Source organism: Myotis davidii, unplaced genomic scaffold, assembly GCF_000327345.1.
Source record: "Myotis davidii unplaced genomic scaffold, ASM32734v1 scaffold534, whole genome shotgun sequence".
NCBI classification, from domain to species: domain Eukaryota; kingdom Metazoa; phylum Chordata; class Mammalia; order Chiroptera; family Vespertilionidae; genus Myotis; species Myotis davidii.
In genome coordinates this window covers 2,620,769-2,644,611 of record NW_006286678.1, presented here as the reverse complement: position 1 = coordinate 2,644,611, position 23,843 = coordinate 2,620,769, and the positions used below count along the sequence as shown (strand labels likewise).

Below are 23,843 nucleotides of genomic sequence, written 5' to 3'. Positions count from 1 at the left end.
TTTGGTGAGGGAGGAATAGGGAGTTACTGTTTAATGGACATAGTTTCTGTTTGGGAAGATAAAGATTCTGGAGATGGCTGGTGGTGCTGGCCGTACAATAATGTGAATGCACTAAACACCGCTGTACTGCACACTTCAAAATTATTATAATGGTAAATTCTATGTTATGTATATTTTACCACAATACAAAGGCACTTCTTGTTTCAAAAAATTGGTAGCCCAGCCGGAAGGGCTCAGTGGTTGAGCATCAACCCATGAACTAAGAGGTCACTTGTTGGACCCAGTCAGGGCACTTGCCTGGGGTTGTGGCTCAATCCCCAGTAGGGGGCCCGCAGGAGGCAGCTGACCAATGATTCTCTCTCATCATTGCTGTTTCTATCCCTCTTTATCTCCCTTTCTCTCTCTCTCTCTCTCAAATCAATAAAATATATATTTTTTCAATGATAATTATTCCAATGTACATATAAAAATGTTTTGAATAATTTGGCCCTGAATATCGCAAGATGGTTACTGGGCAGCCACCATTACAGAAGGGGAACAAAGGGGCTTCAATAGGAACTGCTGTATTTTATTTCTTTAAAAGAAATATTACACAAACAGGGGAAAATGTGAACATTTTAAAATTCTGGGTAGCAAGCCCATAGGTGGTTGTGAATCTGTGCTTTTCTGAATGCCTGAAATACTTTGTGATAAATGTTTTGTATTGAGAATGAAACTGACACCGTCAGGGTGAAGCTTGTCCATCCTTCGTTTTTACTTCCATTTTGATAGGAGAGTGGGAACTAGTTGTATGAAGAAAAAATGTTGACTTTGCTAGTATAGTTCGGCTGCCTCAGTTTCTTGCTGGATGCAGGGGAGGGGGCATGATCTGCTTTGTGTGTCATGAGGGTGGTGTGCAACAACAATTAAACATAGAAAATGTGCAAACACACCCCTGCTGGAAGGCAGTGCAGCTGGATGCACACACTCCTGGGCTTGCACCGACGGCCCGGCTCTCCACTTGCATGCCACCCAAATTTAGGGAACTACTCCTGCTCTCAGGTCTTTTCGCCTCTAAAATGGGGACACTACAGCATGTAGCTCACACGGTTGTTTCAGGGCCTAGTAAAAATACTGAGTATGTGGAATGGCTTTGTAAATCCTAAGGCTCTTTACACAGCCTAATAGCTGGAATGAGCATTTCCAGGCTTAAGTCACGGCATCAAGGTAGTGAGTGGCTTGGGTATCTATCTTTGTGTAAGTGTGTGCTTGAAAGCTGTATGTAATTATGGCAGATAAAATATTTTATAGGTGGTCAGAACTCAAAACAAATAAAACCGAAACACCCTAGAGGTCCTCTCACTCTGCCCTGATTTCATAAATGAGGAAGCTGAGTTGTGACCTCCAGCCCAGCTCTCTCTGCATGCTCCCAGGCTGGCTTTTCTGGATCCTGCCAGATGTGGATGGTTCCTGAGGCCTGATGAGTCAGAACAGGTCAGAACAGCTGGTTGGCGCAATCAGCCCTCACTGCCCATGATTTCAGCACCAAGAAGTCTGTGCTCAGCTTGAGCATGTAATCTAATGGGCTTTTTAAGGGAAAGCAAATGGAGGAAACCAGTATTAAATGGTATTTTAAAATAACAAAAGCATGGAAAAGAAATAATGTAATTGATCTTCCTCACAAGGAAAAGTATCCACACCCTCACATGTGGCTAGAAGGGGGTCATTCAGTTCACTGGGCAAAGACTTACTTAGCAAATTTGAAAAATCACCTTTTTTTCCTTCTGGACCTGCAGGTATGTCTTGTTTAACAGAGTCAATGTCTTTTGGCAGTTTGTTATGAACTGCATTTCTGCAAAGAGAATCCTATTTTTTTATTCAATTCCATTATAAAAGCAGAAAAGTGTTCTGGGAAAGGAATAACCCTTCATTCTCAAGAAAACAAAATATGCACACACTCAAGTATAGAGAGGGTCCCACTGCATATTAGACCCAGGGAGGGAGCAACCAGGAGTCTGATTTGCCAAAAGGCCCTGGCCACCCTGGGAGGGAGGAGAAGAGATGAGATGGGCACTTATGGGAGGGGATAGAGAAGAAGGCTGCCCCATCCATCACCCGGAAGGGAGGATTGGATGGCCAGGGTTTCAAGGAAGGCCATGAGCTGCCCCGCCCCCGTGATAATAGAAAGGGGACAGGGAAGGGTTGAGTCCTTAAAGGCAAGGGCTTTGGGGTCAGTTCACAGAGCTAAGGTCACCTAAGGAAGAACTCCCCTTGCTTTCAGAGCACAACTCTGGGCTCCACATGGAATCAAATCCCTAAGGAGCCAAAGTCACTTGGCACCACAGAGAAGAACAGGTGTGTCAGAGGCAATAGCTGTTGACTTTTTCCCCTCAAGAACTGGTATGACTTCTCTAAAGAGGATATATGAATGGCCAATAGATATATGAAAAGATGCTCAATGTCACTATTAATCAGAGAAATGCAAATTAAAACCACAATGAGATATCACTTTACACCTGTCAAAATGGCTATCATAATAACAACAAGTATTGGCGAGGATATAAAAAAAAATGGAGATTGGTAAAGCCACTATGGAAAACAGTATGGAGGTTACTTTAAAAATTAAGAATGGAACTGCCATTGGACCTACTGCTCCCACTTCTAAGAATATATCCTAAGAAACATGAAGCAACAATCAGAAAGAATATATGCACCCCTATGTTCATAGCAGTGTTATTTATAATAGCTAAGATCTGGAAACTCATTACATAAAAGGGTACGGTCTTTTTTTTCAATAGTTTTATTCATTTCAAATGGGCCGGATCCGGCCAGCGGGCCGTAGTTTGCCCACGGCTGACCTAGAGGGTACAATGCTAAGTGAAATAAGTCAGCCAGAAAAGACAAATACTATACGATCTCATTTATATGTGAAGTCTAAAGCACAATATAAACAAAATAGAAACAGACTCATAGATACAGAGAAGAGACTGATTGTTGCCAGAGGAGAGGGGAGTTAGGGGACTGGGTGAAAAAGGTGAATCTGGTTTACCAGGGAGAGTGACAAAGTGGCTCAGGAGGGCAGCTGAGGAGTGTAAAGGTCACAAGGAGTGACCCCAATGACTCCTCAGGCCTCCCCAGCAGCACTGGGAGTCAAAGATTCAAATCCAAAAATTTTAACCAAGGATTTGAACAGTTGAACACAGTCTTCTAGGGAAATCCAACATCTTAAAAGAAGTCAAGAGCCAGGAAGAATCAATGGCTTTTGTGGGAAAGCCCAGAACCGTGGAGACAGTGCTGCTCAGGATGAGCAGGGAGAAAAATGTCATCAGGTCAGATCAGCTATCTGAACAGCAGGTCCCGTGGGTCTGCAGACAACTTCCCAATCAGCTGGCTCACTGGGCCATAGGACAAGGGGTGAAAGGGACTGGTCACTTCAATAAAGCCATCACAATGGCTGAGCACACAGCTTCCATCCACACACTAGGCGTCAGGCAAACAGAGCTGGTTTTCATCCATCCTGTGAGATGTAGGTGGAGAAGTGGGCAGGTTGGAGAAGGAAAAGGAGATGAGAGAAAAAGATGGGATGCTGATGCAATTGAGAAAGGACAGATTATTTAGAAGAATTTTCTGGCTTCGCATAACTCAGTCCATGTGACCCATTTTAAGTGTAATGTGGGTCCACCATGTCCCTCAGGGAGGCTATCATCAGCTCAGAGTAGACCACAGTGCCAGTCTACCTTCAAGGCCCCCTTCCTGCCCTGACACCTGCACCCTTCCACTAATCACACGTCAACTGCCCAGATGATGCTTGGCACACCCACTCTCTGGAAATCACCCAGTGACTGAGCTTATGAAAGAACTGCATTATGTGCCCCACTTTCAATAATTTCCCTGTGGGTCAGTCTGTTCTCTCCACCTACCCCTAGCCCTGCTTCAGGGGCCCAGGACCATATCTGCATGTCCTGCTAAGCTCCTGTCCCCCTGCAACATTCTGCTGCCCACAGGTAGGGCCAATGAACTCTCTGCCCCCACAAATCTCCTGCCTTAGTCCTGAAGACCCCCTGTCCTCCAGCAAGGAGCCTTCTCAGACCTCAGGCCCTCAGTCTGGGCTCCTGCTTCATTTCCAGGGCTGGAATTCCATCTCATGCCCAGTCACTGCCTGGCCAGTAGGCTTGAGTCCTTTCTGGACAACTACCTAGTGCCTGGCCATTTCAGAATGGGGTCCTGTTTGTTCTTGTCAGTCTCTCTCTCTCATTCGTTTATTCATTCATGCAATCATTCAGTCATGATATTGAAATCTCTTCTGCTTTAGGCAACATATGAGGTGGTAATGGGGCTCTGATCGATGAGCAAAACCATTTACTATCCTGGGTCTCTATCTAGTGGGAGTGAGAGACATTAATCAGGTGACCACCCTGGTTAGCCACTAAGACAAGGGCACTCAAGTTCAGGGGCATGTTTCTGGGAGAAGCAGTCATGGAGAGATCAGGAGGTAGGCAGGGAGAAGGCTTCCTTGTTGAGCAGCAGTGTGTACAAAGGTCCTATGGTGGGAGGGAGCGAGTGGGGAAACTAGAAAAGAGCTGGACTAGGCTAGAGCAGAATATGGGCCAGGCAGGGGGAAGGCTGTTGGAATGAAATGGGAAAGAAGAGGAGGTGGCGAAGACCACGAGGGTCTCATAATTCAAGTGAGAGAGTCTGGTCTTGAGCTTAATCACAGTAGGAAGCAGTTACAAAGTTTCAGGGAGGGGATGGCATGATTAGAAATGTGTTTTAAAATGATGACTCAGGCTGCTGTAGGACCAATGAGGGGCCAGGGGCATGAGGGGAACAGGAAGGCCATGGAGGAGGCAACAGAATCATCCAGGTAAGAGATTCTGGAGGCTGGATAAGGAGATGGTGGTGGAGGTGGCAGGAAGTGGCCCACCTGAGGATACATTTGGGGCAATTAATAATCTGTATTAGTCATCAATTCCTGGGTAACAAATTACCCAAAATTTAGTGGCTTAAAACAAGAAAAATGTGTTTTACACATTTCCATGGGTTAGGAATGTGGGAGCCACTCAGCCGGGTGGTTCTGGCTCAGGGTCTTTCATGAGGCTGTCAAGATGTTGGCTGGGCTGCAGTCACCTGAAGCCATCTGGGCTGCACATTAGAATCACTGTTTCAAAAAAACACTGATACCCTGGCTGATTCTTATACCAAGTAGAATCTCTGGGAAGGGCGCAGGCATTAGCTCTCCTGATGATTCCTGTGTGCTGCTAAAGTTGAGAACCACAAAATTTAGGGTCAGTAAATTTACCTCATCTAGAGGTAAAAGCAACAGAACCGCCAGGCTCACAGCTGGGTTCCAAGCTCACCTAAACACCCCCGAAGTCACCTACCCTCACCTTCTTCAGGTCCAGGGCACCATCTTCCTTCAACAGCCTGGACTCCTCCCCTGTCCTCTGCTGCCCCATCTAATAGTTACGTCTCATCTTTAATACCTGATCCTTTGCTCCTGCCCCCAGCACCAAAAGCAGAGCCTGCCCACGTCAGAAGGGAGACTGGAGAGAGGGAAAGGAGGGAGAAAAGCATGAGGGTGAGAAAATGAGAAAGGGAGAAGAGAGAGGCAGAGTATTATTACAGCTACAAGTTAGCAGGTTCCTACCCCACGTCCCAGGTGGAAGCCTCTGACAGAGCAAGTGAAATGCACAGTGAAGGTCATGGACAGTATCAGGGACCAGGGCACTTGGCTTCTGTGGCCAGTAGTTCCCAAGACAACTTCCCCAATGAGGCTACTGCCCCTGTTCAGGAATCATCCAGAAAGACAGAGATCCAGGAAAAGATGGGGAGAACCAGATCTGCACCACATGCACTTTACAACTCTTTGAAAATTCTAATTAGGTTACTGAAATGAACTTGAGAGCAAAGCGAATTCCCAGGTCTCCTATGGAAGCCGAGGTAACCTACTTTGTCATTCAAATGCGCTCGCTATATATAGTCCTGGATTGTGCTGAAATGTCACTCCTCTTACCTGACTAAAGCGTGTAATTATAGATTTACTTCTATTCATTCATGAAATGTGTCTTTACTTGATTAAACAGTTCATTCAAGTAAAACCCATTAAAATATGGAACATGTTAAAACGTGGCTCGTTAGAGGCAGAGGGCATCACTGTCGTTAAATGCTAATTAGGATAAACAGGCATTTGAAACACTCAAATCTTTGAATAATTCAGGTCACTTTTACTGGGGCTGGAGCTCCCCAGAAACCGCCATTAATTTAAACTAATTAAAAAATTAGCCTGGAGAAGAGTAGACCAAGGCAGGAAGTGATGGCAGACTTCAAACAAGAAGGGCTGTCATATGGGAGAGAAGGCATCTCGGCACCCCCGTGGCAGAGCGGGGAACAACAGGTAGATGCTTCAGGAAAGCAGAGCTTGGTCCAAAGCCAGAAAGAACTTTCTAAAGATGGAGAAGGCCGCTTTGGTGGCTAGTGAGCTCCCTGCATCAGAGAGATGTAAATAGAATCTGGTCAGGATGCCTGAGAGGAGATTCTTTAACCACCAATGCTTGTGGTTCCAAGAGAACAAGTGTTTTAAAATTCCACATGCCCCCATTCTTCGCCTTTTCGAATTTTACAGTTGCTAAAACAATCCTCTGAAACTCCGAAGTTTTTCAAACACTTGGAGCATGGATTTAAATTCCTGTAGAAACATCTGTGTGTTTATATTTCCACCTTTCCAACCTGATGAGTTTTCATTGAAGAAATTGTTCCTTCAGTTTAATGAAGCCATCTAGTTTTCAGATTTCTACAAATAATTGAGCTCTTAATAACCTGTAATCAAAATTTACTGTAAGTAAAAGTTTTTAAAAGGACAAGTCCATAAGTAACATGTATTAGAGCTATTGTATATATGAGGTACTTGCACATGGGCAGTACCTGGGTCCATGTGAAGACCACACATACATGTGTGACACCTGTAAGTTCACATTACAGAGCCAGCAGGTTGAATAGTGACCCCCCCCCCAAAAAAAAAAGGTATGTTAAAGTCCTATCAGAATCTGTGAATGTGACTGTATTTGGAAAAAAAGTTTTTGCAGATGTTATTAATTTAAGAATCTCAAGATGAGATAATCCCGGATTACCTGGGTGAGCCAATAATAAGTACTTATAAGAGAAATGAAGAGGGAGATTTGGGACATAGAAACATGAGGGGAAAGACCATGTGAAGACAGGGGCAGAGATGGGAGTGATGTGGCTACAAGCCAAGGAGCACCTGGAACCACCAGAAGCTGGAGGAGGCCTGGAAAGATTCTCCCCTCGAGCCTTTGGCGGGAGCATGGCCTGCTAATACCTAGATTTCAGATCTCTGGCCCCCAGAACTGTAAGGAAGGAATTTCTGTTGATTTATGCCACCCAGTTTGTGGTGATTTATTACAGAAGCCCCAGGGAATGAATACTAAGGCCTGACTGCTTGCTGGTCCAAACCAGGATCCTGGCTTCCTGTCCTGTCCATACCTCACATCACAGGTGAGGCTTCCTAAAGGCACCCTGGCTTTCCTCTAATTGATGGCCACTTGTCCAGCTACTCCTTTGTGGCTTTTCTCATTTCCTGAGAGTTACCAAGAGCAGGAAAACAGTGGAGGACCGGAGTGGCAATATCATTCGATGTGGGGGCTCAGGTGGAGGCCTGCCAACCACATGGGCCTCAGTGGAGGGCTCAGGAATCCAGGTCGAAACTTTGAGCTTGTTCGCAGAGCTAACCATGAGAACTGGGCTGTCACATCCATTCCCCAACTAACACAGTGGCCCCTTGAGGAAGTGTTTTGTTGGATTTCGGGGATCTGGCATTGTTCCTGGAATGCAGTAGGTACTTACAGCTATGAGATGAAGAAGAGAATGAACAAATGCACACTGAGGGTGCACAGCATCTGTCCAGGCTGAGAGGCAGTGGGGTAAATATTCTGAGCCCAGAAGCGTTCATGCTCAATCTTGAGCCAGTCTTAGAGGAATGAGACAAAAGCCCACGGCTGGGCTGCATGTCTCAGCCTGAAGACATGGTCCACTGCTGCGGGTGCTCTGTGGGCTCTGTGGGGATCCATGGGGCCTGAGGGCAGGTGGAGTTCCCTGAGGACATTTCCCTTCCCTTCTTACCCTGGCACAGGGATGTGAGGACCTATGATCTGAGCCCTGTACGACCACTCACATCAAGCCCTTATGACAGCTCCCACGTGCTAGTGGACCTTTAGCGGATTGGAAGGGGGACCTCGACAGGCAGAGATGGCCAGTGGCAGACAGGCCTCCACATCCAGGACCCACCCAGGACATCTCTGTCTTTCCTTGCAGCCCTCACTGCCATCATCCCATTACGGCAGTCCTTCAAGGGGAGAGCCTGCAGGCCATAGTCCCCTCTTCTCTGGCCCACCACGTCCTCCTCAGGGGCCACCTCCCAGAACCACACTGTAGGCCAGGAACACGCTGGAGCCGCCTGCATCGGGGACGAACAGGTGACTTGAGAACTAGGGCCCTCTGGCTCGCAAATCAGCCAGCCTTCCAATGTTAGAAGTTCCAAAGAATCGAGGAGGTGGGACCAGGCTCAGGCTCCCTTCTTGAAAAATACACAAACCCCCTTTAGTCCCCCCAGCCGGCAGTCTTCTCTGCTTCGCATTTTTTTCAAGGAGCTCACCACTCTGCTGGCAGTCAGCAAAGTCAGGATACACTGGCTGTGGGGAATTAAATTAGCTATCAGAACCTCATTGCTTTTCTGTGACAAAGTGCCTATTGCTTTAATTGAAGCAGACTCATGGGACCAAACCAATATTTACAGAAATATCTGGATATTAATAAAACAGGGATATTATCCAGTTAAGATGATGAATACAAACCTCTATAGGAAATCAGCCAGATGCAAAGTGCATCTCTGACACCAAAATAGAGGAGGGCTATTAGAGAAATCACACCTGAGAGCCTCAAAGGGAGCAGAATGCAAAATCGCTCCCTGGCTTGCGAGTCCCATCCCTGCTCTTTGTCACTGCCAGAGGAATGGCTGAGGGGGTGGGAGGTCCAGGGTGTGGAGGCACCCCACCTGCACTTCCAGAGGAGCTGTCACCAAGACTAGGCCACCAGCTTGACACATGGGCCTCAAGGAAAGGGCCAGGACCAGTGTGGGAAGCCACCAGGAAGTCAATTTTGGCTGCTTCAGAGGCAGAACTTTCCAATAAGAGAGTGATCCAAGGATGGAAAGGCCTTCCCAGGTGGGGGTGAGCGCCCCATCACTGTGGGTGCGCAGGCAGAGGTGGGATTGCTACAGCAGGGATTCAAGCATCAGACAGAGGAGCAGAAGGGATTGCTGAAACCCTGAGGAACGTCTCGGATTCCTAAACCTGTTCCCTAGTTACCAGGGCGCAGATGCTGGGGGCCGCCCAGGCTCTCAACCCTGCAGAACAAGGACAGCTCCAGGCAGCTCCATGAGCTGGAGAAGCAGCGGGATCCACCTCTCCCTTCAAGTGGAGCTAAAGGATTCCTCGGAGGCCCTGGGGCATCACTGCCCTTTTAGGTGCAGCTTCCTTTTCAGTTCTACATTACAAAGCCGTTTTCTGTCTTTTGCTCTGGAGTTCTGCCTGAGGTCCTATAGCCCTAGCACTTAAAGCCCTCCTTCTTTGCCTGCACTGACTCCCTTCTTCCTCCAGGACTGCAGATTTGGGTGTGGGTGGATGGAGGAAGTGAAGGCCTAGGTATAAATTGCTTCCCCTCCCATTTTCCCCTCCCAGGGCCCATTTTTCTTCCCCTCCTCCACTCTTCTTCACCGCCTCCTCCCACGCCTCACTCCAAGCCCCCAGGGAGCAAGCAGGCTGTAGGGGACATGGCAGAATCACTCTGGAGTGAACTGCATTCTCTCAACAATCTTACGAAGCAGATGCCAATACTGTCCCCATTTTACAGATGAGAGACCTAAAAGGTACATGAGTTGCCTAAGGCTTTACAATTAGTAAGCCAGAGGACCAAGATTCAAACTCGTGTTTCTCTGTTTCTGGAATTCAGGAGGGTTAGGAGCAGGGAGAAGAGGGGAGGGGGTTGGGGGCAGCACTGGCCTTGACCCCAGGGTGGGTATCCGCAATGACAGACACGGAGAAGGGCTTGTTTACTTGAGTGTCCCTCTTCCCCAGACTGGGATGCCTGGAGGGTAGGGACTGTGTTGAGGGTCTGGGTACCCATGCAGGACCCCAAAAGCCACCAGCTGCACCCCTTCCAGGAGCTTTTCCCAAACCCCTACAAAACAAGATAGGAACTGCCCGAAGGCAGTGCCCAGCCTGTTCCTCAGTGTTCCAATACCAGCACAGTGCCTGTACACAGCAGCTGATCAGCATTAGCTCAGCGGCCCTGGTTCTGCCCAAAGTAGTTCCTCTATGTCAGTGGTTCTCAACCTTCTGGCCCTTTAAATACAGTTCCTCATGTTCTGACCCAACCATAAAATTATTTTCGTTGCTACTTCATAACTGTAATGTTGCTACTATTATGAATCGTAATGTAAATATCTGATATGCAGGATGGTCTTAGGTGACCCCTGTGAAAGGGTGGTTTGACTGCCAGAGGAGTCGCAACCCACAGGTTAAGAACCGCTGGTCTATGTGAACTTCCTTCACTTCAACTCTCTGAATATGCCATCTGGTTCCTGCCAGGGCCTTAACTGATTCAACAGGTATGTCTTTTAGGTAGAAGTCATCAAAGTGTACATGATTTTATATCCCAGTTTTTCCATCTCACATTTTATCATAATCCTTTATAATTGGTTTTTATGACCAATCACACACAAATGAATCACTGACCTCTGTTCTCCTGTTTTCAATTTGTGCTCACTGTTTAAGCCCTACTGCAAAGAGCCCCACCTCCATGAAGTCCCTCTGGATTTTCCAGTGACCTGTGCTCACCCCTGGACCCTTGCATTCTCTGCTCCTCCTTCCCAGGGCCACCTTTCTTGGCGCTGTTCTGGAGGAATTAGGAAGTCCTTTGGGTCAGCCACAACAGCACACAGCATGGCATGAGGTTTTGGCCCTCTCGCAGGTGTCTAGGGGAGAATATCAAGGCCTCACGGACTGATGGAGAGGAGCTAAGCTGTCAATAGCTCCTCCAAGGTGAGGAAAGACAGTCTGCCCTTGCCCTGGCCTGAAGCTTGTGGAGCCAGCCCCAGCCTGTAGAGGTGCTGAGTCTGTGTCCTGGGAGGGAGCTGGCGAGTCAGGCAAGCCCGCCGTGTCCTGGGGTGGACATAGCATCAGAGTGCTGAGTGGGCCAACAGCCCAGGAGTAGGGCTTGAAGCTGTGCTAGCCAAGCAGTTTTTATAATGTATCCTCCTAGGAGCAGTACCCAGAGGTTCTGGGGAACAGGTGCTCACTCCGCAGAATGCAAGGGGAATTTTCCAAAGATGACCGGAATCTGGAGGCGCTGGGGTTGTGATTACTGTCATGGTTTATTAACCTGTCCATCTGCCCTGCTGCAGCTCCTGGAGGCCCTGAAGCCCTGTCTGAGTCCCTGTCATATTCCAGCATAATGGAACGGAATCCAGCTCAGCCAACACCGGCTAAATGAATGAATGAGACCTCAGGACATCCCATTCATTTGTCTGAGGTGTCACTTATACCTGCTGCCCAGCATTCTGAGGAGGCTTGAGAAGCAGCTCTGCTTCATCTGTATCAGGGGGTGCCAGAAAAGGTGAAGTGTTCTTAAACAAAAAGGCTGGAATGTTCCAGAAAGGAAGCCACAGAGCAAAAGTGGGGAAGGTTGCACATCTATGATAGTGAGAAAGGTAACAAAGACAACTCCGATAACTGAGCACCCTTCAGATACAGAGCCCCTCACACATGTCATCTCACTTCTCTTGACCACTGGTATAAAATCAAAGTATATGAGTATGAAATAAAAAGGACAAAATATATTATTATTGCCTGGCTGGCATGGCTCAGTGGTTGAGTGTTGACCTATAAACCAGGAGGTCATGGTTCAATTCCCCATCAAGGCACATGCTCGGGTTGTGGGTTCCATCCCCAGTGTAGGGTATGCAGGAGATAGCTGATCAATAATTCTCTCTCCTCAGTGATGTTTCTATCTATCTTTCCCTCTCTGAAATCAATAAAAATATATTTTACAAAATGTATATGATTATGACCAGTTCATGGGTCAGTAAAATGAGATTCAGAGATGCTGAGTGAGTTTCCTGAGGTCACACCGGTAGCAAGCCGTGAGCTGGGGATTTAACTTCAGACCTATTGCTTTCCACAGCTCATGCTGTAAACTATGGGCCAACCTCTGTAAAGGACAGACAATAAATAATTTAGACTTTGCAGGCCACATAGTCTCTGTCACAACTACTTGACTCTGCCTTTACATTGCAAAAACAGCCATGGACAATGTGCAAATGAATGACCATGACTGTGTTCCAGTAAAACAGGGGCCTGGATTTGGCTCATGGGCCCACAGGTGTAGACCCCTGCTTTAAACCCACAACAAGAGCCTGTGTTTCTATTTCCCGCAATGGGGGAGAGGAAAGAGGACAAACTGGAGTCAGGTGGCTCTAGAATGGGATGCTGGCTGTGCCCCCATTGGCTAGGCCACCTCAGAGCTGCCCCCGTTGGAATGGAATGGAATGGAATCCAGCTCAGCCAACACTGGCTAAATGAATGAATGAGACCTCAGGACATCCCATTCATTTGTCTGAGGTGTCACTTATACCTGCTGCCCAGGTATAAGTTTAGTAGGTAAACTCTCTAAGTGCTTTTTGCACCTACACATGGGGCAAAGCCACAACTTACCTTAAGGTTGTTAGAAAGAGTAAAATAAGCTGATACATGCTCAGGGTCTACTATGACTGAAAGTTCAATATATGGCAGGTTTATTATCAGAGGCAACAAAGTCAAAAGGGGGAGGTGGAGAAAACATGACATGAGGTTGGGAGAAGGGAAGCAAGTGCTGGTGGTGCCTAAACTGGAACTAAACTCTAATAGGTGTGTCTTCTCATGAAGATGGGTTACTTTGGGCTTTCTGTAGAATGTTATTCCACACCCATAAAACCCCTGAAGGGAATTCACAGCACCGTGGTGGGAGGAATCTTCACTATCCCCGGAAGGAGCAGATGTGTGGTGCTTGGTGACTCCCCACAGAGGGTAGGGAGGCAGCTGTTCACAGACTGGATATGGCAAATTGTATGACGTGCTGTCTTTCTGGGGCGGGCAGCCAAGCAGTGATGGGGAGGGGGGGGTCCTGCAACCCCCTCCCCCACTGCCTGCTGCCCACGTCTGCTGATTCATGCACGAGGGAGAGCCTGGGTTTGCCAGAAGAAATCCGAAATGGCTCTCTAGCGAAACCCAAGGCTTTGGAAGGAGACTGGGGACTTGGAGGCAGGGGGACAGTTTCTTCTCTGTTTCTACTTTCAAAGGTCATAATTTTGGCAAGGAAAGGAGGATGTGGGGAAATTCCATTAATATTGCTGAAGGTCAGGATGTGACTTACAATGCCAGATGATGAGCCCCTGGCAAGGAGTGGCACTCACTGCTCCAAGACAGGCACCGCCATGTTTGCGGGGAGAGTGACCCATCTATTCGAGGTACTAGATTGAAATTTGCATGGGAGAGAAAAAGTATCCAGGAGAAAGTATAAAACCAGATATGATGAGGGCAGCACATAATATAGGAGGCATTTAAAAGGAAATGCTCAGGAACTGTCATCTCTCTGTGCATCAAAGTTAACTCTGAAATAAAGTGAACTCTGAAACTTTGGGGAAAGACGGTAAAGCTGAGCACAGATGTCCAACTCCCACCTAAGCTACCTCCTTCTGAAAGTGACAGAAAGGACCAAGGCAGGATAAAAATAGGGGGAATCTGCTTCGGTAGGGGAACATAGGAAAGGGTGCCATCAATATGCCACCAACTTTGAGGAATTTCTGCGAGGTACAGTGCCAGTGAAACCAGATTGAACTGACTCACAGCTCTCCTTCCTGAGAAAGCAGTATGGTGCTGCGGGGAGGGCGGACATGCTCACAGGACCCACCTCACTGTCTCAGACGGAGAGTGAGTGAATGCTGGAGGAGAGGCTGGGCCACAGGAGGGGTGCAGAGCCCATCAGGGGGAGCCCACCTCTCATGTGCAGCCCACAGCCTTCTGGAGTAGCTGGGCCATTAGACCCAAGATCAAGCAAAGCCCAGCCAAGCCCACTTTCCCAGGACCAACTGGGGCAGCTCTGAGCCACAGCAGGCAGAGAACAAAGGAGAGGCCAGGAGGAAAAGTGTACATCTGGACCAGCTGTGCCGATAAACTAGAGAGGAAATGCCCACAAAATGGGCCCCTAATGCCTTGGGCTGCTTGTCCCTAGCTAGTCATGTGAAATTTCATCACCCAATTTTCCAAGCTAATATCCGAGGTGAAGAATCCTAGCATCTAGGTAAACCAATGAGGGGACCAAGATAACTGACACATGCTATAAGCAAATACCAGGCCAGGAAAGACCTAAAAGGCACATTAAACCTATGAAATTTTTCTGAAACATAAAGGAGGCAAACAAGAAGTGCATGCAGAGGAAGAACATCACCTCTAAAAAGATTTGCACTAGAACAAGAAGTCAATTGTAGTGTCTGTTTTGTACTTGAGCGAGTTTAAAGGAAACCCGGTCTCTAAGATGTAAGAAATGCGATATACAATAAAAGAGACTGAAAGTAAAAGAAGCCGGCAGAGTTAAGATGCTAATGACAAGAAATGAATAATGTTATGAGAACTTTAAAAAGCATTAGAAACTTTAAAGAGCAGAATTTAATTGTTAGAATCTGATGGATGTTATGGAGGACAGTGTTGAGATATTCTCAGAATAGAGAATAAGGACTAATATAAAAATGAACAGAGAGAAAATAATAATATGAAGAATAAATGACAGACTCTCTTGTGAACTACAGTTGACCCTTAAACAATGTGGGGATTAGAGGCACCAACCCACTGCTCAGTTGAAAATCTGCATATAACTTTTGACTCCCTCAACACTTAACTGCTAATAGCCTACTATTGACAGAAGCTTTACCAGTAACATAAACAGTCAATTAACACTTACTTTGTATGTTATATGTATTATATATTGTATTCTTACAATAAATAAGCTAGAGAAGAGAAAATGTTATTAAGAAATCATAAGGAAGATAAAATATTTATTGAAAAATATCCATGTCTAAGTGGACCACTGCAGTTCAAAACTATGTTGTTCAAGGGTCAAATGTAATGGTATTTCTAAAAAGATATCAGAACAAAAGAGTAATAACTAAAGATATAATAGAAGAAAACTGCAATCTGAACATCCAATTCTTCAAATAAATATGCTAATCAGCTCAGCTGGTGTGGCTCAGTGGTTGAATATCAACCCATGAACCAGAAGGTCAGGGTTTGATTCCCAGTCAGGGCACATGTTGCAGTCTCAATCCTCCGTAGGGGGAATATAGGAGGCATCCAGCCAATGACTCCCTCATCATTGATGTTTGTATCCCTCTCTCACTCTTCTTTCCTCTCTCTGAAATCAATAAATAATATTTTTTAAAAATACTAATCATATTTCAGACAAAATAGACAAACACCCAATAGGTACTGTATTTTCTTTATTAATTCCAAGGATTAAGAAAGAAACCTATATCGCCCTGACAGGTTTGGCTCAGTGGATAGAGCGTCGGCCTACTGACTGAAAGGTCCCAGGTTCGATTCCGGTCAAGGGCATGTACCTTAGTTGCGGGCACATCCCCAGTAGGGGGTATGCAGGAGGCAGCTGATCGATGTTTCTCTCTCATCAATGTTTCTAACTCTTTATCTCTCTCCCTTCCTCTCTTTAAGAAATCAATAAAATATATATTAAAAAAAGAAAGAATTCTATAAGCATCTAGCACATGCAAAAAAAAAAAGACAGCTACAAGGAATCAAATCAGATTGCTTCAGATTCATGACAACAATGATGAAATGTCTAGAGAGGTTTGAAAAATAATATTATGGTCATAGAAATCTATACTTTATAGGAAAAGTCACAGAGAAAAAGTGATCTATGTAATAGCATGGAAGATCTAAAACTCATATACCCTTCTTGAAAAATATTACTCAAAGATGTATTCATACCATGGAGAGATAAATTAAAAGATACAACTCATGAAAGATTGTCATCAGAAATAGAAGCCCTATAAATTTGAATCTGAATCTAAAAATCATAGTTATTATAATCTAGTTTTAAAATAAAATCAATATCTCAAATAACAATTGAAAATTATTCACAATGTAAAGAATAAAATTAAATAAAAACTCAAATTATAATAACACAAAATTAGAGGTGATGAGGAATGGGTTGTAAATAAATGTGCTATTCTATGTAGCTAACAATAGATTTTTCATTTTTGTATTGGTACTCAGAGAAGTAGAACCTAGTATTTTAAACTGAAAATATAATTATACAGTACTCTTATTATAATGAAGATGCCATATTATTTAGTTAAAAGTATAGAATTTGGTCAAAACTGTAATCATACACAAATTTACTGGTTTAAATACATTTGATAGCAACTAAAAGAGTAAAAAGTAAGTATGCAAATCAAGAAGTTGAAAAAGAATGGCAAAACAAACATAACTAAAGTATGAAGGTATTCATAAAAATAAAAGCAGAAGCGAATAAATTAGAAAGTAGGTAATAGCAGCAGAGCCAATAAAAATCCAAGTGTTGGTTCTTTGGGTTAAAAACACACACAAGCCAATGAGATGTTTCACTGAAAATTTAACTTGTGTTTTTTGCTACATGTTCTTTAGCAAGAGAAATGTCTGGAAAACTTATCTATCTCTAGGAGCAGGAGCAATCTTTAAAGGGGAAGACAAGTGGAGCCCCTCCTCTGCCCCCAAGCAACTAAGGTGTCTGCTTTAAGGAGGATGAGTTCTACTCTATAGCAAAATGGAATAGGACCGTTTAGGGGTAGGGTTTTAAAAGAAACCCTCTCAGCGTCTTGGGGGTTTAGATATCTAAGAAGAAAAAGACAACAGAGGTTCTGGATCCATGGGAGAAAAATAACTAAATCACTCCAACAGTCTTCCTGCATCTTGTGAGTGGCTCCATATGGAAGTAAAAATACTGTTGGAAGAGGTTGCCACCTGGAAACCTGCTGAGGAGCTTGAGGGATGCTGGAAATATATCCAGGGACCTGAATCAGTGGAGGTCACCAGTCTGACCAGGGTTAACAGCACCACCAGTGGCAGTAGGCAGCAAGGGCCGCAGAACACAGGCTCTTCCATTGGTGATGGAAAGACCACCAGTGTTGTTGGCTATTTTGGAGGAGGGTGCTGCTTGGAGCAGGAGGTGCTAACTCAAGTAAGTGTGGCAGGTGGAGTGCTTGATTCAGATGTAATTTAACTTGAAAAAATTAAGATGTGTGGTCATATTTTGCATGCTAAATTTAAGATGTTAATATCAATTACATCAATAAAGAAGCAAACTAGTTTAATCAAGGAAAAAAGTATGGGGGGGACATAGCTGTAATGAGAAAGAGCATATAACAGAAGACATAGACATTTAAAAAATTTTACTAAGCATACGATAATAAATTTGAAAATCTCAAGGAAATGAACTATTCTCAAAAAAATATAAATTTCTAAAATCCACACAAGAAGTATAAACCTAAAGTGACCAAGAAGCATGGAAGAAGTCAAAAAGAACTTGCAAAATGGGTGAGGTGAGGGACATAAAATCCTGATGGTTTTACAGACTGGTTTTTTATTTTCAAAGAGAAGCTAATTTGTATATTCTATAAACTGTTCCAAGGCATGTAAAAAGATAGAAAGCTTACTGATTCACATTGTAAATCTAGGATAATTCTGAAAATGAAACCTGATTAAGGATGGCATAATCAGAGTAAAATATAAGCTTCTTTCACATGTACTTACAGGGGGAAAATCCCAGATAATTAAATTGATTAAAAGAATAGTGCAGCATAACAAAGATAGGTTTATTTCAAGAATGCTAGTATGGCTCATTATAAATGTGAATTTGAAGTTCATTTATCCAGCAGCATCTGGATTTCCAGTAGGCAGATCTAGACACTCTACTAATTTCCCTTTCTAAAACTTATTCCTCTGCATTTTTCTTCAAGTTAATAAGCAGTAACTGATTCTTTCCAATTGCTCAGACTAAAACCATAGGTACCATCCTTGATGCCTCATTTTTTTTTTTTTTGCTTTAAAAATGATCTATTTAAAAAATTTGTGGAAAATGTACATAAGATTTACCATTCTATTTTTAAGTGTACAGTTCAGTGGTATTCAGTATATTCATATCATTGTGCAACTATCACCACCATCCATTTCCAGAACGTTCTTTTCATCTTGCGAAACTGGGATGCTTCATTTTCTTTTACTCCACACATAGATTCCATCAAGAAATCTACTTTGTCAGCTCTATTGTAAAAAAAGATCAAGAATCTAATTGGTTTTCATTATTTAGTCCGAGTCACTATGTTCCACTCAGACCCTTTTATAATGTAAGACAGATCAAATCCTCCTTCCTTCTAAAAACTCTCTAGTAGTCTAGAAATAAATCCATACTCTTATGGTCAATTGATTTTCAGCAAGGATGCCAAGATCATTTAATGGAGGAATAATAGTCTTTTAAACAGATGGTGCTAGGACAACTGAATCACCTCATACAAAAAGAAATGAAGTTGGACCCTTACCTCACACCATATACAAGAATCAACTAAAAATAGACAAACACCTAAATGTAAGAGCTAAAACTATAAAACTCCTAGAAGGAAAGAGGCTCAAGTCTTCATGACCTTAGATTAGACAATGGTTTCTTAAATATGACCCCAAAGCACAAGCAACAATAACAAAAAATGAACAGATAAATAGGACTTCACCAAAATTAAAAACTTTTGTGCAAAGGACACCATTACGAACATGTAAAGACAACCCACAAAAAGAGAGGAAATATTTACAAGTCATGTATCTGATAAGCATCTAGTATCCAGAATAAATAAGGAACTCTTACAACTCTACAGCAAATAGACAACCCAATTAAAAAATTGTACAAAGGAATTGAAATAGGCTTTTCTCCAAAGAAGACATATCTATAATAATAAAAGCATAATATGCTAATTAGATCGGACAGCCAAAAGACCTTCCGGATGTCCTTCCAGACGAAGCCGGGGCTACAGCTGCGGGATAGAGGCAGCCGCTGCAGCTGTGAGGGAGGGATTGAGGCAGCTGCTGTGGCTGCGAAGGCCTACTCTTGCACGAATTCCGTGCATCGGGCCTCTAGTATGTATATATACACAAGTAAGCTAGAATTTACTCATCTCATAACTGGAAGTTTGTACCTTTTGACCACTTTCACCCATTTCCCCTACCTTACACCCCTCTGCCTCCATTTAAATGAAAATGTCCATTATAGGCAAATCCATAGACAGAGAAAGATTTGTGTCTGCCAGGGGTTGAGGGGTGGGGAAGTGAGTGACTGCTAATGGATATGGGATTTCCTTTGGTGAAAATGTCTGGAATTACATAGTGATTATGGTTGAACATCATTATGTACATACCAAATACCATTTCATTGCACACTTTAAAATGATAAAAATGGTGGATTTTATGTTATGTGAACTTTTTCTCAAAAACAAAGAAGAATATTCTCCAGTAGTTTCTCAAAGGCTTAAAGTATAAGCCAAAGTGCTCAGGAATGTTTGCTAAGAGCCAGAAATCTCCCCAAACAACTGCTCCATTTCCTCCTCACCCACTCTTCCTGCCAGAATGGTCTCCTTGGTGGCTCCAGCACCACCAGAACCTCTCCCGGATCAGAGCCTTTGCACATGCTGTTCCTTCTGGACCCTCTTCTCCAAGATAACCTATGACTTGTCCCTCACTGACCTCAGGTGTCTGCTTAAATGGTACTTTGTCTTTGACTCTCTCCTTGACCTCCCCCAACCCCTCATGGCATATCCTATTCCCCTTACCCTATTTCATTTTCTTCCCAGCACTTACCACCTGAAATATTATACATTTATTTGATCATTGCTTTTTATTATCTGTCTCCCCATACTAGAATGCAAGTCCCTTGAGGGCAGGAACTTTGTTTCATTCACTGATGCATCTATAGTACCTAGAACAGTGCCCAACACATGCGAGGCACTCAATAAATATGTTTTAAATGAATGAGTATATTATGTATAATAGAATGAATATGAGGAAATTGATGACTATAATTTGTCACACTAATAGAGCAAAGAAAAAAAAATCACATCGCTATTGATGTAGATTCTAAAAAGACATCTGATATTTCAGCTGGTTCAAACACTGAATAAATAAAAAATATAACATCTCAACATGAGAAAGAATATCTGTTCTTCCAACAGACAGCAGACCTTACAACAACATTCTCATTAAAGTCAAGAACAAGACTAGAGTATTCATTATTATCGGTATTTTTAAATATAGCTCCAGGATATTTAGTGAATGGGGCACTAGTAATCACAATTGCAAATATATATTAGATGTTCCTTTGGGCACTGTTCTAAGTCCTAAGTACTTTATATGTATTACCTATTTTAATACTCACAACACCTGAGGTGATATGAGTATGTTCCCATTATCGGGGACACAGAAAAGTTAAATAATTTGCCCAAGGGTATCCAGCTGCATAGCTGAGCTAGAATGAGAACCTAAGCAGTCATTCTGCACTAACCATTATGCAGTGCCACCTCATAAGAAATCATTTAGATAAAGATGCTATAATGCTGGAAAACAAAGCAAATTTATTCTCGCTCTAGCTGGTATTATCGCCTACCTAGAAAGCCCAAGGGAATTAAGAGAGAAAAAACTACCAGAAGTAATTAGAATTGAATATGGTCAGTCATAAGATGCATATACACTAATCAATAGCTTTTCTATATTCTAGCAATAAACACTTCTAAAATGTCAAGAAAAATATATCCCATTCCCTAAGGCAAGAAAAATACTTTAAAATAAACTCAACATCAAATGGAAAGGATCTATATGAAGAAAATGACAAAACTTTATGGAGAACCCAGTAAGAAATTTTGAATAGAGAAATGTCCTATGTTCATAAATGGATAGATTTGGTATTAAAAAGATGTCAAATGTCCCCCAAATTAATTCTGGAGTTACTGAAATTAAAATAAAAATCCCTACTGCATTTTTTGGAACCTTACAAAAATTAAATTGGTGAAAATAAAGGCAATTGTGATAAAGGGAGGGCTGCGTGTTATTCATAGCCAATGGAATGTGAGTAATGTGCATCACTTCCAGCCTAGTCCACAGACGCCTTCCACGTGATAATCTTCCATGGGTGTTTCCCTTCCAGCCCATAAGAGGAACTTCAAAGCCACATGCTAAAAATGGCAGAACTGTGGTCAACTTGAATCACAGAATCTGAGAAGTCTACCACACTAACATGTTCCTGACTCAGAACTCCATGGAATAATATTCAGAAAGCTAGGATGCCAATTCCAGAATAAACAGATTAAAATTTAAAATCTCAGGAATAGTATAAGCCGTACTCTCCAAGAGGATGGCCACTAGCCACATATGGTTACTGAGAATTTGAAATGGTTAGTTTCACATATTGAAATGATAGTATTTTGGATACATCTCATTAAATAAAATATTATTAACTATTATTAAAGTTAATTTTACCTATATCTTTTCAGTTTTTAAAATGTGGCTACTATAAAGTCACATGTGGTTTGCATTATATTTCTATTATACATCTGGTTTACAGTATATATACAAATGTATATTATTTTCTAAAGAGAATATTTAGCATAGGTATTTTAAGTGAATCAGGAAAATATATATTAATTAAATGCTGGAAGAATTATTGAGTGACTATGGGGATAGGAAAAGAAAAGTCCACTATTTGAGGCCACATACTAAAATATCAGATAAGTTTAAAAATGAAGTAATAAAAGTATTAGGAGAAAATGTAGGTGAATATTTAAAAAGTTCTTGTGATGGAAAGAGTATGCCAAACATAAAATTAAAAGTAAAAAAAATGGCCTTGATAAACTTGACTGTATAAAATATTAAAATTTTCAATATTATCAAATAACATGAAAAGCAAAATTGAATGTCACATGAAACATGGGGCTATATCTGCAACAAATGTGACAAAGGGCTAATATGCTTATTTTATAAAGAACTCTTAAAAATCAGTAAGAAAAAGAACACTCCAATAAGAAAATGTGCCAATAACATGAACAGCCAATTTATAAAAGGAGACACAGAAATGAAAAAGATTCCTAGTAAAAAAGAAATTCAATCTTAGTAGTAATCAAAGAAATGCAAATTAAAATAGCAATTGCCAAGGTTCAAAAAAGAATAATATGCAATGTTGGCAATGAGTGCTCTCATATACTGTTATAAAGCTCTAAATTGGTATGATCTTTCTGGAGGACAATTTGGCAACATGTACAAAAGGCTCCAAAATGTGCATACACTATTTCTAGGAATTTATTCTCTGAAAATAATCAGAGATGTTCATATAAAAATACAAGTATGAGTTTATTGCATTGCTGTTTTGCAATCAGGAAAAATTGGCAACTACCTCCATGCCACGGGAGCTTCTCCTTGAGTAATTATGGCATGCCCATAGGGTAAAATGTTTTCAACAGCGATTGAAAAAAAAAAAAAAAAACAGCAACAGAGAATATACATCTACCTCCTATGCTGGCCCAAATTCCCCCAAATGGCAAAGATTTTTTTAAGGGGGCAAAATATTCTCTAATGGTTCTGGAAAGCCATTAAGGAAGACCATCAGTGAGCAGAATATTTGTAGAATTACTGGAATATAGGAAGGGTGGGCACAGATTGTAGGATAAATAAAACTGGAGGAAAATGCAACTCAAAACACATCAGAGGGGGCCAGGCCCAGAGTGGACAGGCCATGATGAGACACGGTGGTGGAGAGTATCTGCTGGCCTGGGGAAACATTCCCACTGAGTTGCTAAATTAAAGGAGCCATTTCTATAGTAAGAGCAGGTATTTGTTTATATATGTTCATTTATATGCACTGAAGAAACTGTCAAGGCATATGCCTGTAGATGTTAACAATGACCTTTCAGTGGCCCATTTTTCATTTTCCTTCGTGCTCCTCTGTGTCTTCCAAGTGTTCTGCATTGAGTACACATCAATATTATGGTTAGAAAACAATAATTAGCATTTTAACATAAAAAAAGCAAAAATAAAAACAAAGAGAATTTGAAATTTTTATGTAAGAAAGTAACTGTAGTCTTATTATTTTTCTTTTGAAGCATTGCAGGAAACCCCTGGCTGGTTTCCCAGACTCTAGGCGGCTTGTCCCACTCTGCCCTCAGGATTGCTACCATCTCTCACCGGCTATTTAAAAACCTTCTGTGGCTCCCTACTACCGACAGGTAAAGTCCAAACACAGAGGCATGCAGGGCCTTCACCATCCTGCCTTCCTCCCAGCCCGTTCTCCCACTTCTCACCCTGCACACTGAGCTATCCAGTCCTAACAGACTGTTTGCCAGTTATGAAAGGCTCCACATGCCTTCCAACTCCACTCCTTTGCTCATGTTGCCTGGCATTACCCAAGCCTGGCAGATGGGCCTTGGGGAAAACTGCAGCCAGAATCAACTAGAATAGCTCTGTGGACCTACACACTACAAGATGCACTGCCCTGTTAGCCAAATATTCTGGGAAGTGCAGTAGGCGCAGGTGTGGAGGGACAGTGCAGGCCTCTGAGATTCAAGGTCTGGAAATAAAAATTAAATGCAGAATCCCATGGTGAAAATTCCAGGGGGCTGTGAAAAGGTCCCCTTGAGACATGGATTTGTTGGTCTGTATATCCACCTCCTTGCTTTCATGTGT

The 23,843-nt window shown here is 42.9% G+C and overlaps 1 protein-coding gene across 1 annotated transcript in view; it reads right to left on the bottom strand.

The window, feature by feature from the left end:
• GABBR2 (gamma-aminobutyric acid type B receptor subunit 2) overlaps window positions 1-23,843 on the bottom strand; it is a 341,708-nt gene that overhangs the window by 168,361 nt on the left and 149,504 nt on the right. The gene's annotated exons all lie outside the window — the stretch shown is intronic.